Raw genomic sequence first — 15,006 nt, forward strand, 5'->3', positions numbered from 1 at the left:
TGTCCTCTGGGGAGGTGCTAATCTAGCCTTTGCCTGAGGTGATCCGGCAAATGGCTCTGCGCAGGGCTTGGGCGGGGCGGGATCAACAGGGCGGGTGGAGGGAGCAGTTATGGCTGCTCTCAGTCCCGTTCCCAGAGGCTCTGCTTCTCAGAACCCCCAGGAACCGCTGCAAACCTCGGAGAGAAGGCTGCCCTCACGTTCCAACTGATGCTAGACAATCCCGCTTCTCCCGTTTGACTCTGAGTCCCTAGAGACTCGCCCGGATCTGAAGCTCAGAGTCTGAGACTCCCTCCTGATTGAAAACGACAACCGCGCCCTCAGCCACCAGCCCGCTTTGCTCGCACACCTCCGCACCTTTAAATTGTCCACACTGCGCCTCCTCTGAGCCTCGGTGTGCTGTTGTCTTTCCTTCTAGTTGAAGTGACTCTTTCTTTTTATAGCTATACAGATACTTTAAGGCATCAGGGGAGATAAAAGTTAGCAAGATTATACTAGGTCTTGGTGAGTAGGATCATCTTCAGGATGAACATTTAAATGACCTAAAAATATATTCGGAAAAGAACAAAAGTTCAGGATGGATAACACCTGATTACAAGATTTCCTATCAAGCTACAGTAACAAGACACTTCTAACTGGAGCTTTTGGCATCAATATGGCCGCGTGTCCATGGAGAGAGGCTGTGGCGGTGGAGCTCCCACCCGAGGCACCCGTGTGCCCGGACAGCAAGGATGTCGCTTCCTTAGTCTGGGCCCCTGTCCAGGCTGTGAGCAAGAGGAAGCTGCAGCCCACCAGGGCCGCCTTCACCCTGACACCTTCCGCAGTAAACAAGATAAAATACTTCTTAGTTGGTGTTGAACCAGGAGTTGTAATGGCCTTTCATATGCTCTAGAATACACAGACAGAGGAGATTCCGATGAAGTTGTTCAAGGTGGGGTCAGAGGGTTCATGGGAAAGAAAGCACAGCTAACACTGTAGGAACAGAAATGGACTATGTTGAAGACAAATTACCCAGTGCAGTTGTGTTCAATAACTCAAACATCAAAGGAGCATGTGGCTGTGGAGAAAGCTTTAATGTTTGACTCCTCAGGACTGCTCTGGCTGTGAGCTCCAGGATAGCTATGGAAGCACTGGGCTTACTGAAGACATCATGTGACTGACATGTGCTTAAGGTTTATAATGCATGGCTGCCTTATGAGACAGTAAAGTGATGCACTTTGAAAATGAAACTCATGTATTAAAAAAAGAGAGAGAGACACTGTTCTATTGATGAAAGGATAGACATACAGATTAATGAAATAGAATAGAAAGCCCAGAAGGATGCAGGAAAGATGGAAGTCTCATACATTGTTGGTGGTAATAAAAATATCACACAACCATTTTGAAAATGGTTTGATAGCTTCTTGTTCTTTAAAATTTTTTTAATATATTTTTATTGATTTCAGAAAGGAAGGGAGAGGGAGAGAGAGAAACATCAATGATGAGAGAGAATCATTGATTGGCTACCTCCTACACGTCCCCTAATGGCGATAGAGCCTGCAACCCCGGGCATGTGCCCTGATCGGGAATCAAACCATGACCTCCTGGTCCATAGGTCAATGCTCAATCACTGAGCAACACTGGCCGGGGCATGGTAGCTTCTTATCAAGTTAAACATACACTTGACATACAATCTAGAATTCTACTCCTAGGCATTTACCCAAGAGAAATTAAAACAGGTCCACATAAAGACTTGTCCATAAATGTCCATAGCAACTTTATTCATAATAGTCCTAAACTATAAACAACCCCACTGTTCATCAACAGGTAAATAGATAAACAAAGTATTATATACCTAGACAATGAAATACCCAGCCATAAAAAAGGAACAAACTACATGTGCATGCAACATGGATGAACCTCAAGACATATGTATGTACCAAATACATACTGTGTGATTCCATTTATATAGAACTAGAGGCCCGGTGCACAGATTTGTGCACATTGAAAGGAAATTAATTAGAAGGTGACCGGCAGGGTGGGACTGGGCAAAACGAGCTGGACACACCCTGGAGCCAACCTCCCGCGGTCCCTGCCCAGCCAGCCACAGCTGGGGCAGCACCGGGGCTCAAAGGGTGTCTGCGGAGCGAGCGGGGTCCCTCCGGCAGGTGGGGTTCCTCAGCCTGGTCTGCGGGGATCAGGCCGAAACCGGCAGTCTGACATCCCCTGAAGGGTCCTGGAATGCGAGAAGGCACTCTGCAAAAGTTGCTGTCACTCGGCAGCTTCTGTGTTGAGCATCTGCCCCCTGGTGGTCAGTGTGCACCATAGTGACTGGTTGACTGGTTGTTCAGTCACTTAGGCTTTTATATATATAGATTCTAAAAAATGTACAGTAATCTACAGTGGCAGAAAGTAAATCAGTGATTGCCTGGGACGGAGGTGGAGAGTACCTCACATGACTGTAAAAGGGCACTTAGGGGATGTTCTTCTATCTTGGTGATAGAGGTTACACTATTGTCAAAACTCATGGAACGTGCCCAGCAAGTGTTGCTCAATGGTTTAGCGTACACCTATGTACCAGGAGGTCATGGTTCGATTCTTGGTCAGGGCACATGCAGAGGTCATGGTTTGATTCCTGGTCAGGGCACATGCCTGGGTTTCAGGCTCGACCCCTAGTAGGGGCCTGCAGGAGGCAGTTGATTGATGATTCTCCCTCATCATTGATGTTTCTATCTCTCTCTCCCTTTCCCTTCCTCTCTGAAATGAATAAAAATATATTTTTTTAAAAAACTCATTGAACTGTATACTTTCAATAAATGCAGTTTATTGTATATAAATTATACCTCTATAAGTGTGAGAGATACTATATATACCAGGTACAATGCTAAAGGCTTGTGGAACACACAGATGATAAAATATTACTGTTCCCTAGGCTTCACAATTGAAAATAATATGTGCATAATTTTCAGGAAAGATAATTTGTTTTCTCCTTCTTCCTTCATTTTTCTTCCTTCCTCATTCTTCCTTCTTCCTTCCCCCTTCCTCCTTCTCCTCCTTCTTCCCCTTCTACTCCCCCTCCTCCTTTTTCTTCTTTTTTTATTGTTTTGTTAATCCTCATCTTAGGATATTTTTTCCCATCATTTTTTTAAAGAGAGTGGAAGTGAGGGGGAGAGACAGAGAGAGAAACATTGTTGTGAGAGAGATGCACTGATTGGTTGCCTCCTGTATGCACCTGGGCTGGGGCCAGGGATCAAGCCTGCAACAGAGCTACTTGCCATTGACTAGAATCAAACCCCAGACCCTTCAGTCCGCTAGCCTGAAACCAAAAGTAGCAAGTAATTTTTGCATAAAATATATTAAATATATTTATTTTCTTGCCTTGGTTATATGTAACCAAGGTTACATGGTGGTGGATTAGTGTCAAGGTCAGTTGATCAAAATGCAACCTTTTTAGAGGCTGGTTTCCCTTTAAGTGCCTCATGTTGTTTTACAAAGTCCATGTAATTTAATACATGTAATCACCCTTTCAACACAAAAACTTCCCTGATGTTGCCTTATTCCAGCAAAAATAGCATTATCTGATCCAACAGACAAATACTCCTGAGACATCATACAATAACAAACCAATATGAACACTGGGAAAAAGAAAACCAAATATTGACAAAGAAATTAAAGTGCAGTTTTACACTCTTAAGGGACTGACCTCACAGTTCTAAGTTAAACATCAGATCTTAGGATTGTTTGGGAACTTTTTACTCATAGACAGGAGTAAATTTCTTATGGCGGAATAACAATCTTTCAGACAATGTACAGATTACAAATGTGGTTTTTTTTTAAACTCCTGTTTCTTTGGCTTTGAGAGCTACATTTTTATTTCAGAATTGTGCATTTACCAATAATATTCCAGACTCTCAGATAATAATAGTTACTTAACCTGGCAATAATTATAGTCTGTTTTACAGAGAATTAAGAACATAATAGGAATCATGCATCAGATAAAACTTTTCCTTCAAACAGCAATATACTTGCCCTGGCTGGGTAATTCAGTTGGTTAGATCATTATTCTGACACACCAGGATTCAGGTTTGATCCCCAGTCAGAACATACAAGAAGCAACCAATGAATCCTATTTAAAAGCCTAATATGCTAAGTGTCTGGTCATCCAGTCGGCCATTCAACCAATCAAAGCATAATATGCTAATGATATGCTAAGGCCACTCAACCACTTGCTATAACGTGCACTGACCACCAGAGGGAAGATGCTCCGACCGGTAGGTGAGCTTGCTGCTAGGGTCCGGCTGATTGGGACTGAGCAAGATGGGCCAGACATGCCCTGGAGCCCTCCTGCGGCCCTGATCGTGCACCGGTGGGGTCCCTCAGGCTGGCCTGTGCCCTCTCGCAATCCGGGACCCCCCAGGGTATTTAGGAAAGCTGGTTTCAGTCCGATCCTGCAGGCCAGGCTGAGGGACCCCACTAGTGCACAAATTCGTGCACCGGGCCTCTAGTGTATAAATAAGTGTAACAACAAATCAATGTTTCTGTCCTGCTGGTGTGGCTTAGTAGTTGAGCATCAAACCTATGAACCAGGACACAGTTTGATCCCTGGTCAGGGCACATGCCTGGGTTGCAGCCTCAAACCTGGTAGGGGGCGTGCAGGGGGCAGCCCATCAATGTTTCTCTCTCATCAATGTTTCTATCTCTCTCTTCCTCTCCCTTCCTCTCTCTCTAAAAAACAACTAATAATCTTTTTAAAATGTTCATTGAATGAATAAATTTATGACATTTCTGATTTTGTCAGCTAGACCAGTGGTTCTCAAAGAGTGGTCCTTAAATCAGTAGCATGTGCATCACCTTGAGTTTGTTAGAAACGCACATGCAACTTAGTATATCTGGGTATGGGGCTGAGCAAACTGATTTAATGAGCTATTCAGATGATTCTTATGCCTGTTACACTTTGAGAACCACTAATCTAGACAGTATTTTTCTTTAAAAGTGAATAACATTTTCTAAATCTCAAAAATATTACGCTGAGCAAAAGAAGTCAGAGACAAAAGAGCACACAATGAATTATTCAAAACCTGAATAGTGGTTGCCTGGGGTTGGGAGATATTTAAATGGAAAAAGGCATGAGGGAACTTTCTAAAGTGTTGGAAAGTTTTATCTAAACCTTGATGGAATGTAGATTACATGAGTGTATGACCAAGTCAAAATGTATCAAACTGGATACTTGAGACCTGTGCATTTTATATAAGTGAAATACAAACAAACAAAAATTAAAATAAAATATATTAATGCCATTCTAATTCTTGCTGCTTAAGTTTTTTTCAGGTGTATTTTTACATAGCAATCCTTTCCATTTTCTTTATTTAATTCTTTTTATTATTTTTTTATTGATTTTAGAGAGAGGAAGAGAAAGAGAGAAACATTGATCAGTTGTCTCCTATATGCACCCAACTGGGGATGGAACCCAAAACCTGGGTATGTGCCCTGACCAGGAATTGAACCCACTATCCTTTGGAGCACTGGACAATGCTGCAACCAACTGAGCCACACTGGCCAGGGAACATAGCAATCTTGAAACTATCTACAAGATCTTACATGATATGACCCCCTACCTACTTTTCTAATATTATGTTACCAAGCTCTCCCCTACCTACTTTCCTATTATCTGTTACCAAACCCCTAGAACTTTTTATACCTTGACCAGAACTAAGCTTTTAGTTCCCCAATGATACATATTTCTATCCTGCCCCAGGACCTTTGCTCATGCTGTTACCGCTCCCTAGAATGTTCCTCTTTCTTCCCTTCTACCTAGTTAACTCCCATTCTTCTTTCAGTTCTAATTCTTCTGCTTGTCCCTAAGGAAAACCATCCCAAATCTTACTTTATTGTCTGTGTCCATGGAACCCTTTGTAGGGCTACTATGTATGCTTATGCAGGTTGTTAATCTAAAGAAGGGTTCTAGCTGAGGTGATAAGGCTGAAATTCAATTTGTGCTTCACTTACAAAGCCTTGCACATGGAGCAGGACTGTGTCAACCTGGAAGAAGGGCTGCCATTCTTTTTTTTTTTTTTTTTTTTTAATACTCGCCTGAGGATACTTTTCCCATTGATTTTTTTTTCTTTCTTAGAGAGAGAATCCAAGGGAGGTAAGGAGGCAAGGAGCGGGGTAGGAGAGAGAAAGTGTGTGTGAGACAGAGAGAAACATTGATATGAGAGAGACACATGGATTGGTTGCCTTCCACATGCGCCCGACCAGTATCTTTATTCATGTGATTATTTGTTTCCCCAACTAGATAGTAAGCTCTATGACCAGGGCCAGGATGAAATCTGCTACCCAAATCGAACCTGTAACCCTTCAGTGCACTCGACACTCTAACCACTTAGACACACCAGCCAGGGTTGGGCTGCCTTTTTCTTTTTTTAAAATGTTTTGTTGACTTTCAGAGAGAGGAAGGAAGAGGCAGAAAGAGATAGAAACATCAATGAGAGAGAATCTTTGACTGGCTGCCTCCTGCACACTCACTACTGGGAATCAAGCCGGCAACCTGAGCATGTGTCCTTACCAGGAATGGATCTGTGACCTCCTGGTTCATAGGTTTGATGCTCAGTCAATGAGCCACACCAGCTGGGCTGCCTTTTGCTAATTCATCAAAGACATAGCCTGCCTGCCAAGCTCTGCTACTCTGGGTTGGTTCTGTCTATGGGGACACCTTTTTAAAAATAGCATAAAGATACAATGGTGGCAGCAGCAGCCCTGACCACGTGCTTCCCTTCACAGTATTTACTACAATTGTAATTTTAGATTTACTAACCTGATTATTTGTTTTTCCCATTAGACAGTAAGCTCTATGACAGTAAGAAACTGTCTGGTTTTGCTTATTATCAAGGATTCCCAGCTCCCAGAACAGTGCCTGCCACACAGTGGGTATTCAGGAAACATTTATTAAATACATGAGACATTTTTTAATGTTGGAAGAATATTAGGCTTTTTGAAGATAGGGACAGTGTCTAATTTCCCCTATTTATTTCCTCCATGGCATTCAGTAAATTCCTCCTGATTGATTTAAAAATATTCAAAGAAGCCATATGATGCTCTGTTCATAGGAAACTAGATCTGGAAGTATATGATTACACACTGAATGAGTGATGATGAACAGCTGCTATTTATGAAGCTGAAAAGACAAAAAAAATGTTGAATGAATAAGAAATCAACATCAATTGAAATGGGAAGGATCTAATTTAGCTTTTGAAACTCATTTCCTGATATGAAGCTTACAAGATACCAGAAGACAATACCAAGGGAGGCTATGAATTTTCTTTTCCTGTATAAGTAGATGATCTTTTGAAAAATTTCCAAGATAGAACAATCACTTATTTGAAGGCTAAGGGGTATTTCTGACTAGAGGTCTCATCAGTCTAATAGGAGATCAATTTTATTTTTTAATAAGCCCAGTAGTTGAGCATTGACCCATGAACCAAGAGGTCACAGTGTGATTCTCGGCCAGGGCAATGGACTCAATCCCCAGGGCATGAAGGAGGCAGCCAATAGAGGTCAATGTTTCTATCTCTCTATTCCTCCCCTTCCTTTTTCCCTAAAATCAGCAAAGACATTTAAAAAAAAAAAAATAAAGGAAGGAACTCTTACCCTTTAAAAAATAAAATAAGGTTTTGTACCCTGGCGAGGTAGCTCAGTTGGTTAGAACATTGTCCTGATATGCCAGGTTCAATCCTGTGGTCAAGGCACATATACAAAGTAATCAATGAATGTATAAATAAGTAAAACAGGGGAGACACCCAAGATGGCGGCATAGGTAAACACCGGAGTTTGCTGCCTCGAACAACCACTTCAAAAATACAACTAAAAGACAGAACGGACATCACCCAGAACCACAGGAAGGCTGGCTGAGTAAAAATTCTACAACTAGAAGGAAAGAGAAAAGCATACCCAGACTCAGAGGAGGTGCAGTGCGGAAGTAAAATACTAAGGAGCAGAGTGCATGTGGACCGGGCTGGCAGCTGAGGGCGCGGTTTTCTTTTTCAATCGGGAGGGAGTCTCAGGCTCTGAGCTCCAGTTCTGGGCGAGTCTCTAGGGACCCAGACTCATACGGGAGAAGTGGGACTGTCTGGGATCGGTCAGAACCCGAGGGCAGCTTTCTCTCCGAGGGGCTTGCAGCGATTACCGGGACACTGAGAAGCAGAGCCTCTGAGGGCAAGACTGAGACCAGCCATAACTGCTAGCCCCGCCCTGTTGATCCCGTGGGACCCGCCCCGCCCAAGCCCTGCAGGGAGGCGCCAGTGTACCCAGTGGTCAGAGTGGGACCACCCAGATTACAACTCCTCAGATTCATAAGGAACACACTCAGGGGGCAGACTCAGTGAGCACCAAAGCCCCACTGAAGCAAGTCTTGCCCCAGAAGGGTGTCTTCAGCACAGAAGTTCTCCCACTGCAGACACAGCTGATTCTCACTGCCAATTGGCCTGGAGGTCAATTCCTCCCAGTGACACCTAAAACAATCAAGGCATAACTACAACAAGACTGTGCACAAAGCCCACAAGGGGGTGCACCAAGAGTGTCCACCTCAGGTAACTGGGGAGGCTGAGCCACTGGGCCCTGTAGGACACCTAGCACACAAAACCACTCTACCAACACAGGGAAGCAGACAAAATGCGAAGACAAAGAAACAGGTCACAAATGACAGAAATGGAGGACAGCAAACGACTGGATATAGAGTTCAAAACCACGGTTCTAAGATTTTTCAAGAATTTTATGGAAACCGCCGATAAATGTATTGAGATCCTTAAGAAATCTAGTGAGACCCTCGATGTTGTGATAAAGGACCAACTAGAAATTAAGCATACACTGACTGAAATAAAGAATATTATACAGACTCCCAACAGCAGACCAGAGGATCGCAAGAATCAAGTCAAAGATTTGAAATGCGAAGAAGCAAAAAACACCCAACCGGAAAAGCAAAATGAAAAAAGAATCCAAAAATACGAAGATAGTGTAAGGAGCCTCTGGGACAACTTCAAGCGTACCAACATCAGAATTATAGGGGTACCAGAAGAAGAGAGAGGGCAAGATATTGAAAACCTATTTGAAGAAATAATGACAGAAAACTTCCCCTACCTGGTGAAAGAAATAGACTTCCAAGTCCAGGAAGCGCAGAGAACCCCAAACAAAAGGAATCCAAAGAGGACCACACCAAGACACATCATAATTAAAATGCCAAGAGCAAAAGACAAAGAGAGAATCTTAAAAGCAGCAAGAGAAAAAAAGTCAGTTACCTATAAGGGAGTACCCATACGACTGTCAGCTGATTTCTCAACAGAAACTTTGCAGGCCAGAAGGGAGTGGCAAGAAATATTCAAAGTGATGAATAGCAAGAACCTACAACCAAGATTACTTTATCCAGCAAAGCTATCATTCAGAATTGAAGGTCAGATAAAGAGCTTCACAGATAAGGAAAAGCTAAAGGAGTTCATCACCACCAAACCAGTATTATATGAAATGCTGAAAGGTATCCTTTAAGAAGAGGAAGAAGAAGAAAAAGGTAAAGATACAAATTATGAACAACAAATACACATCTATCAACAAGTGAATCTAAAAATCAAGTGAATAAATAATCTGATGAACAGAATGAACCGGTGATTATAATAGAATCAGGGGCATAGAAAGGGAATGGACTGACTATTGGGGGGAAAGGGGTGTGGGAGATGCGGGAAGGGACTGGACAAAAATCGTACATCTATGGATGAGGACAGTGGGTGGGAAGTGAGGGCGGAGGGTGGGGTGGGAACTGGGTGGAGGGGAGTTATGGGGGGAAAAAAGAGGAACCAATGTAATAATCTGAACAATAAAGATTTAATTAAAAAAATAAGTTTTTGGTGTATGTGTGGAGGGGAGGTAATTTTACAGAAAAGCTTCAAAACTAGAAAAGAGAGTTCCTGTATACCCTTCATCCAATTTTCTTCACTGTTAATATCTTACTATATTACTAGGACATTTGTCAAAATTTAGAAATTGAAATATACGCATATTTTTTAATTTAAATTCTTCATTGTTGAAAGTATTACACGTGTCTCCTTTTTTCCCCTGTTGAGCTCTCTCCTGCTGCTCCCACCCCCATTATACATAACTATTAACTAATCTGCAAACTTTATTTGGATGTTCCCAGTTTCTCCAGTTATGTCCTGTTTCTGTCCCAAGTGAGATATTATTTTGTCCTTCAAAAGTTTATGAAAGCCTGACCAGTGTGGCTCTGTTTGTTGAGCATCATCCCATGCACCAGGAGGATGCCAGTTGGATTCTCAGTCAGGGCACATGCCCAGGTTGCAGGCTCGATCCCTAGTAAGGGGGGTGCAAGAGGCAGCTGATTGATGTTCTCGCTCATTGATGTTTTTTTCTCTCTCTCTCCCTCTCTCTTCCTCTCTAAAACCAATAAAAACATATTTTTTTGAAAAAGAATTTACTGTTTAAAAAATAGTGTATAAAAACAGGAAAAAACAACAAAAATAAAGAAAAAAAACAAAGAAGAAAAATATAATAAAATAAGTAAAAGGGGAAAAAAAAGAAAAAAACACCTGGCTGGGGCCCTAGCCGGTTTCGCTCAGTGGATAGAGCGTCGGCCTTCAGACTGAAGGGTTTCAGGTTCGATTCCAGCTAGGGGCACATGCCTGGGTTGCGGGCTCAATCCCCAGTAGGGGGCGTGCAGGAGGCAGCCGATCAATGATTCTCTCTCATCATTGATGTTTCTGTCTCTCTCTCCCTCTCCCTTCCTCTCTGAAATCAATAAAGAAATATATATAAAAAATTAAAAAACAAACAATCCTGGCTGAGTAGCTCAGTTGGTTAGAGCACTGTCCCAATATGCCAAGGTTGCAGGTTCAGTCACCAGCCGGGGCACATACAAGAAGCAACCAATTAATGCATAAATAAGTGGAAAACAGAAATAGATGTTTCTCTCTTTCTCTCTCTCTCTCTCTCTCTCTCTAAAAATCTAAAGATCTAAAAAAGAAAAAAACAAAAAAGAGCCCTGACTGGTGTTGCTTGGTGGTTAGAGCATCAGTCCACACACTGAAGGGTCTCAGGTTCAATTCCTGGTCAAGGGCAGGTACCTGGGTTGCAGGTTTGATCCCGGGCCCCAGTTGGAGAGTGTTTGGGAAGCAACCAATTGAAGTGTCTCTCTCACATCAATGCTTTCCTCTCTCTCTTCCCCTCCCTCCCTTCCACTCTCTCTAAAAATCAGTGGAAAAAAATATCCATATAGGGGAGAGTAAAAGATATTTTGGAAAGATGAATGGACCCTTAAAATAGATGGGAGATCTAATAGTTTGTGACAAATTTTGAGTGTGGTGTGGACTTCTATCTCCTCTCCTGTGGTAAGAGTCAGTCTTCACTGGTTGTTGAAACTCCTGAAAAGGGGATTTATAACAGATGAGTTCCTTTTGGAGGCTCTGTCTGTTTTTTTTGTTTATTTATTTATTTTTATTGATTTCAAAAAGGGAGAGGGAGAGAGAGATAGAAACATCAATGATGAGAATCACTAATCAGCTGCCTTCTGCACACCCCCCACTGGGGATCAAGCCTGCATCCTGGGCATGTGCCCTGACTGGGAATTGAATCCTGACCTCCTGGTTCATAGGTTGACACTCAACCACTGAGTCACTGACCTCCTAGTTCCGTGGTTTGGCAAACTGCGGCTCGCGAGCCACATGCGGCTCTTTGGCCCCTTGAGTGTGGCTCTTCCTAAGCCTTAGGAGTACCCTAATTAATAACAATGTACCTACCTATATAGTTTAAGTTTAAAAAATTTGGCTCTCAAAAGAAATTTCAATCGTTGTACTGTTGATATTTGGCTCTGTTGACTGAGTTTGCCGACCACTGGCCTAGTTCATACACCAATGCTCAACCACTGAGTCACGCTGGATGGGCATGGAGGACCTGTCTTTAAGCCAGTGGTTCTCAACCTTGGCTGCATATTAGAATTACCTGGGAATCTTTTTAAAATCCTGATTTCTGGGCCTCATCCTCCGGAAATTCTTTTTCTTTGTTACTAATGTTGTGGCCTCACCCCATAACAAAGAAACAATTTCCGGAGGATGAGGCCCAGAAATCAGGATTTTAAAAAGATTCCCAGGTAATTCTAATGTGCAGCCAAGGTTGAGAACCACTGCTTTAAGCAGATAAGAGGAGTTCATAGAAAATCTGTTTTTCAAGTGCTTTCAGCTCAAAACAATTAACATTCCAAAGCAGCATAATGTGGATGGTATGTCCTGAACTCCTTCACTTCCACTCTGTTCCTTGATTACAAATCCTCTCCTGTCCTTGCTGCTTTCAGAGTTTAGCCCTATCTCTCTACTACAAGTCTTGACATTTATTATAATAGCCTTGAATATAATTCCTTCTTGTTTTAACAAGTGCCAGAATAATTTTTAGCATTATTAATGATTAACTAATATCTATTTATTATCCCTGACTCACCAGAAAAAAATTTAAATATCCCTCTGAGTTTTAATAAAAGTCTTTAAAAATATTTTCACTTTGTTAGGATTAACATGCACGCTGAAAGGCATGATACTTTGATGTCTTTTAACCAAATGTTCAGCACTTTTCTAATTTTATAACTATTGATTCCTACTTCCCACCTCCCACTGATCTGAGACATGTAGATTAATTTGGTTTGGAAATACTTTAGTTGACTATCCTTTAGTTGTAGAACTATATTCACAATTATACTTTCAATAGAAACGGGGAACCCTAGCTGGTTTGGCTCAATGGATAGAGCGTTGGCCTTCACACCGAAGGGTTACAGGTTTGATTCCAGTCAAGGGCTCGTACCTCTGTTGCAGACTCTTCCCTGGCCCGGGCCCTGCGTGCAGGAGGCAACCAATTGATGTGTTTCTTTCACATCAATATTTCTCTCTTCCACTCTCTCTAAAAATCAATGGAAAATATTCTCAGGTGAGGATATTAAGAAAGGGGAATAGGTTTATCTCTGCCCATGTAAATGTCATTCCAAAGCACATCTTATTTCCTCTGTGACTGATGCCATACTAGTCTTATCTGTCACCAACTGAAGAATGCTCAGCAGTGCCTGGCACATTAGAAGAGTTAAAAAAAAAACTGCAATTAATATTAAGAACTGAACTTTAATTTTTTTTCAACTTTCTTTTTCATATTTAAAAAAAAATGGAACACTTCACAGATTTTCATGTCATCCTTGCCTGGAGGCTGTGTTAATCTTCTCTGTATCATTCCAATTTTAATACATGTGCTGCTGAAACAGCTTCCATAATTTTCTTGAGTCTTCACTGCAAAGAAGTCTTATTCTACCCTGTCTTTGCTTTACCTTCCTTTTCTCATTCTCAACTGAGTTCTCTCCTTATCTCCCAAAGGAAGAGTGACTTGCAACCTGCTGATAATGAAACGGACAGAGATAATGATATTCTCTGTTAAGGCATCGTGCAAAAGTAATTCTGTTCACTAGAATTTTATGGATGGGGCACTCTATATCGGTTATTCACTGGTGATGTAAAGAGGTCTAAAAGAGAAAAAAATATATATATCAAGTAGGTGCTCAAGAAATTTTAGGTGCCTTCCTATCTCACTTTACATATGAAGACAATGAGGCTCCCAAAACCAAGGAGTGATAACCAAGTTCTACAAAAAAGAGGGTGTGTGTGTGTGTGGCTATCATCACTTTCCTTTTCCTGCTGCTCATTCGTTTTTGTGTCTTAATGACCCACGTAACAAAATCTCCAGGCTCACCAATGTAGTTGGCATCTGTCAAGCACCTAGATATGGTAACATTTACCGGGATAACCATTTTGGTGATGTCTAACAGTTTCGCTGTCTTCCCCTACAACAGCGGTTCTCAACCTGTGGGTCGCGACCCCTTTCACAGGGGTCGCCTAAATACATCCTGCATATCAGATATTTACATTACGATTCATAACAGTAGCAAAATTACAGTTATGAAGTAGCAACGAAAATAATTTTATGGTCGGGGTCACCACAACATGAGGAACTGTATTAAAGGGTCGCGGCATCAGGAAGGTTGAGAACCACTGCCCTACAGTTTTATTGTATCTGGTGTACCAAAAATGACAGTCCGTCCTTTCAGTCCGCCTCACCCGCAATGGGAGATAACCACTGGTTTGGGGGCCTTGATCATTCTTTAATAGAAAGAACACTCTGGACTCTAACTCATTGGGGGTCTAAAATCATTACAATTGTTACCCCTACTTAAACCTGATCCAATATTGGTACCAATTGGGTGAGGACAACCATTCATTATAATAAATATTGACCAAGAATTTAGCACGCATCCAAAAACTACGATTTGGTAGCGCTTCGATACCCACCCCGAGCTACGGAAACCCAAGGAGGACTACCTGGCTCAGCAAACACCACTTCCAAGAGGTGGGGCTTGGGGGAGGCGGGCCCTGACGTCCCAGCGCGAGAACACGCCCCGACGCATGCGTCCTTCTCAGCCGGTAACTTCCATTTGCTAGATGGGGGAGGCGAGTGGAAAGCAGTCTACAGTTTTTAAATCCCTATTCTTAACCAAAAACTTAATTGTGAACAATACCGTGAATAACTTGCGAGCCTTATTTTCCGAGTTCGGAATTAAGAACACTTGGCCTACACCGCGAACGCAAGAGGTTACGTCTCGTATCTTCCCTGTCCCCTGGGACATGGGTGGTCTAGTCCATTCCCCAGACTTTGGAGTCCTTGCAGCGGGTCGGAGACCGAAGAATTGGGCCAATTGCGACTGAAACGTCTTTGGAAGGAGGAAGTGGGTGCGGGAGCATCCCTTTGAGTCCCGCCTCTCCGTTTCCAAGGCGGTGGTAGGGAAGGGGGAAGTACGACATCCTGCCCTCGACAGCCAAAGGAGCACCCCTCTCCGTGCAAACTGCCCGGAGGGCGGCGGGAAAAGGGCCGGACGGGAGTGGGAAACGAGAAGGAGCCGGGAAGCCGCGCGGGAGGGCGCGCGCGCGCCCCTTTTTCAGCAGTGTGGCGGGG

At 42.7% G+C, this 15,006-nt stretch overlaps 1 pseudogene; it reads left to right on the forward strand.

Annotated features, from left to right (window-relative positions):
• Positions 1 to 652: 652 nt before the first annotated feature.
• On the forward strand, positions 653 to 1,092 carry LOC102241367 (annotated as a pseudogene).
• The last annotated feature ends 13,914 nt before the right edge of the window (positions 1,093 to 15,006 follow it).

This window comes from Myotis brandtii, unplaced genomic scaffold, assembly GCF_000412655.1.
Source record: "Myotis brandtii unplaced genomic scaffold, ASM41265v1 scaffold468, whole genome shotgun sequence".
Classification (NCBI taxonomy): domain Eukaryota; kingdom Metazoa; phylum Chordata; class Mammalia; order Chiroptera; family Vespertilionidae; genus Myotis; species Myotis brandtii.